Source organism: Gossypium arboreum, chromosome 10 (genome assembly GCF_025698485.1).
Source record: "Gossypium arboreum isolate Shixiya-1 chromosome 10, ASM2569848v2, whole genome shotgun sequence".
Classification (NCBI taxonomy): Eukaryota; Viridiplantae; Streptophyta; class Magnoliopsida; order Malvales; family Malvaceae; genus Gossypium; species Gossypium arboreum.
Genome location: NC_069079.1, coordinates 58,111,186 through 58,115,484, shown reverse-complemented (window position 1 = coordinate 58,115,484; position 4,299 = coordinate 58,111,186). Strand labels below are relative to the sequence as shown.

At 31.6% G+C, this 4,299-nt stretch overlaps 1 long non-coding RNA gene across 1 annotated transcript; it reads left to right on the top strand.

Annotated features, from left to right (window-relative positions):
• Nucleotides 1-2,317: 2,317 nt before the first annotated feature.
• LOC128282491 (uncharacterized) lies at nucleotides 2,318-3,053 on the top strand. Its single transcript, XR_008272769.1, has 2 exons — nucleotides 2,318-2,519; nucleotides 2,719-3,053. It is a non-coding gene; the product is annotated as an uncharacterized LOC128282491 (long non-coding RNA).
• The last annotated feature ends 1,246 nt before the right edge of the window (nucleotides 3,054-4,299 follow it).

Here is a 4,299-nt window from a genome sequence, read left to right as displayed (position 1 = left end):
ACAAATATTTGTTTAAGCACCATAGTTGGAACAATCTCCAGAGTTTTTATCTTTTAGTTTTAGCAATAATTGACAATTAAATTATCATAACCTAATAATCCACCGAATTCCTTATTTCCTAATAAAAAGTTTTAAAAATAAAAAAAAAATAATTTATCTCATAAAAACTCAAAGCGAAATTGACAATCTTCAAGCATATTAGATCAAATCAATGACAATGAAAGACAATTTAAAGAACACATTTATTGAAGTCACAATCATAATCTAAATTAAAACATGAGAAAAACAAAATTAAACTTAAAAGAAACAGATATTTCAACTCCATTTGTGCAGAAACTCAATATAGCTAAGCTAAAAAAAGCTTTGATTCTATAGAACGAATAGAAGCCAATAGATCCCATTCTAACTCACAACCGACATTACTAAACACAACCTGGGTTTTTATTACTTGGTTTATAATTTAAACCTAATTATCCAGAAAATTTCCTTATTTTCTAATCATAATTTTAAAATCTAAAAACAATCTATTTCGTAAAAAACTCAAAACCGAAATTGACAATCAACATGCATATTAGATCAAATCAATGACGATGAAAATAACAATTTAAAAAAAACAATAAAAGCAAACAACAATCATTGAAGTCACAATCATCAGTAAATCAAAAAACAAGAAAACACAATTAAACTCGCAAAAAAGAAAACCTGCAATACACGATTTATTGCCACTCGATTCAGATCCAAACACAAAATCCAACGGCTCTGATCTATTGAATTTACAAAAAAAAAAATAAGAAGCTTAGATTAAACACAACTTGAGGAACAGTTCAAGAATCACTTACAGATGTACCATGTAACAATAATAGAGAAGTTTAATATATATATACTTTTTTTGGTGATGCAGGGATTGGTGGCATCCAAGTTTTCAGGATACAACTGTGATTGAACAACCATAATAATAACTTCTTGTAAAAATTCAAACAAAGAAGCAGAGAAGGGAAGCAAAAAAAAATGGGGTTTGGTTTAAAAGCTAAAAAGCTAAGGCTTTCTCCATATATTTATATCAGAATGAAAATAAAGCCATGCAAGGGCACACATGGGCCAAGGTAGTAAACCCAAGTTTTCAGGATACAGCTATAATTGAACAACCATAATAATAACTTCTTGTAAAAATTCAAACAAAGAAGCTGAGAAGGGAAGCAAAAAAAATAGGGTTTGGTTTGAAAGCTAAAAAGCTAAGGCTTTCTCCATATATTATATCAGAATGAAAATAAAGCCATGCCCATTATGAATGAGAAATCCGTGGATGAGTTATAAGTAAAGCAAGAAAACCGAAAAAAGCTTTAATATATATACTGTTTTTGGAGAAGACGTGCTTAAGGAAGAGGGATAAGAAAAATGATTTGTCTCAACTTGCTGAAGAGAAGAAGGAGATGGAATTTGATAAAAAAAAATTTAGAAATAGAGTTGCAGAAAATAATTGAAGAAGCTCGTTTACTTGCAGAGGCTTACGATGCTAGAAAGTCACTTGAAGAGGCGTTGTCACAGGCAGAAAATAAAACTTCAGTGCTTATCACTGAGAAAGAGGATGTCCAAGATAGCAAAGCTGCTTCAGAGATGGAAGTGGAGAAAATGAGAGAGGAGATTGCTATTCAGACCAGCAGAGATGAAGAAATCGCAGAGATAAAGGAGAAGAACCTGCACAAACACCCCATACAATGGTAAAATAAACCGTTGTTTTCTTCCCAAATTTGAAAACAAAAAAGGTTGGGAAAGAAATTAATTTAACTTTCAAGGATAAAATGATAAAATAATAAATAAATTATGGATATTTTTGTTTGTTAAAAATACCCACTGCCCCAATACCCTTAATTGCTGTTGAAATCTCCAGCCCCTTTTCAGCACAATAGTGAGGTTGAAATGAATTTTCACTAAACTATAATGCTGAACCAAACAGCACAGCAATGAGATTAGTAGCATAAACCTACCCCAATTGCACCTCACTGGCACTAAAAGCCAAACCAAAGGAGGCCTGAATCTCAGCAACTTACTCCTCATAACTCCATGAACCATGAACATGCTTAGATTATCAACTATGGATAATTCTCTTCCACGCAGAAAAACTCTTTTGTTATACCCCGTTTACATAGTTCAACAAAGGTAAATTGTAAGTCATGTTTTCTTATATTTTAAATGCTAATTATTTAAGGACAATCTAACATAGAGATAAATGAATAACATGCGTATATTCCCATGAATAATGAATCCAAATGTTTAAATAATTTTCATAAAATATAATGAAATTATAATACTTGGGGCACAAAAGCCTAACAATTATGTTAAGGTGATCTTATCCCCTTATCTATTTCTAATTTATATAAAGGGTCCTCTCAACTTTGCTAACTTGTGTTAAGGGAAGTTAGAACGATCCCAGAGTTCATCTCTTATATTTTTAAGATGATAGCTTACCATTTGTAAGGATTAGTTGGGCATATGCATAACGAGTGAAGGGCGATTTACAGGTAAGATTAAATTTGCCAATTTACAACTTATGATAAACAAAGTTTATAAACGTACTCATAGTTAGTCCAAACAATTTCTTTGTGTTGGAGGTCGAGAGGTTTTTGTAAAATCAATATTGCAGATATTCTGACTTATGCAATGAGTTGTTTCTTGTTATCTAATAGTGTGACTAATGTCATTGTTTCTGCTATTGAACAGCTCTAGTAGTTGGGTAAGCATGAGGAGTGAGGTTGGGTGATGTTGGACTGGGTCATCATTTGACGATCAAATGGTATGGGAGGGTTTGGTTTTCAAGTGTTAAATTGTTTAACCTTGCCCTTTTGGGGAGACAAGCATGGAAATTTATGCATAACAAGGAAACCTATTGCTCCAAAGTGCTTTCATCGAAAGAATTTCCAAATGGGAATGTTTTGAAAGCTAAGCATGTTTGATAAACCTTCATTCGCATGGTCCAGTATTTTAGCTGCTATTCATGCCTTGAAACTGAGATTCTTTTGGGGGGATAAAGATGACAATACAACTAGAATATAACAGGATTTATGGGAGGTGTTGAGCCCATTGAGTTCCCTTTTGTAGGGCTTTCAGTATTCCTAGCTAGACTCGGGTGGTGGAGTTTATTGATGGGGTACTCGGAATCTAAAGTCTTCTAAATCTAGAGGATTTGTGAATGTCATTTTCGAGGGATAACTATTGCCATTGTTACAAAACTCAAGAGGTCCAACCTTTATCTTTCCACCCTCAGTTTCTTGTTGAGGCTCCTAATTTACAGAGAAATTTTCGTACCATTCGGTATCAATACATTAATCCCAATAGGGCCTCTCTTGTACTGATTTTTTTTTTTTTGGTGAAAAATGAAACTTACAAAACTGAGTTATAGGATTGGAAAATGGAGTACAAAGATTCTTCTCTTTATCAGTTTTGATGAGTGTTGAGACTGCTTTTGGGGAGTTTCAATTAGTTGTAGATATTTTTTTCTCCAAAAGTTAATTTGGCTATAAAATCAGCCCTTTGATTTTGGTCTTTAGGAATATAACGTAACTAAGAGCCAACTGTTTCTTAGGATAGGATCTGGTGCATCCTTCTGATTATATTTCACATTCGACCACTCAATTTCAAGTCCGTAATACTCCACATATTTTACTTTCAAACAAATAGTTTATAGGGAGAAAAAAATATTTGTAAGTTTCCTAGCTATTGGACTGATAGAAATAAGGAGTGAATACTTTGTTTGGCATTTAGTATTGACATTGAACTGTAATTAGGACCACCAAATTCTAATGAAAGAATAAGTATCTTTGAATTCCAATATCAAAACTTACTGCAGTCTAGTTGAATTGATCAAAGATGAATGACATCGAGACTTGTTGAATGGATCAATCTATGTTCTATACTAAGGAAAATGCTAATAGCGTCTACATATGTTATATTAAAAATAATAATTAATTAATGCATAATTTTTTCTTCACTTCAGTAGAAATGATGTATTAATAAAATATACATTTGTCAACAGTTAGATCTAGCATTCAAATAAAATGAATTTAAATTGTGATTCCTTTTTTATCAATATTGTAATGATAAAAATATGTTATTCGTATTTCAAAAACCAAAAGAATATTTTTAAATAGCAAATAAATATTTTTAAGGTAAAGTATAAATAATCCTTAAATGGTGTGTATCAATACCTCCAAATAAATAATCAAAATATAGACATTTATAGGGTGTGTATTTTTTTTTACTCGAATTAATCGATTAAACCAAATTAGTTAAATTAATCAGTTG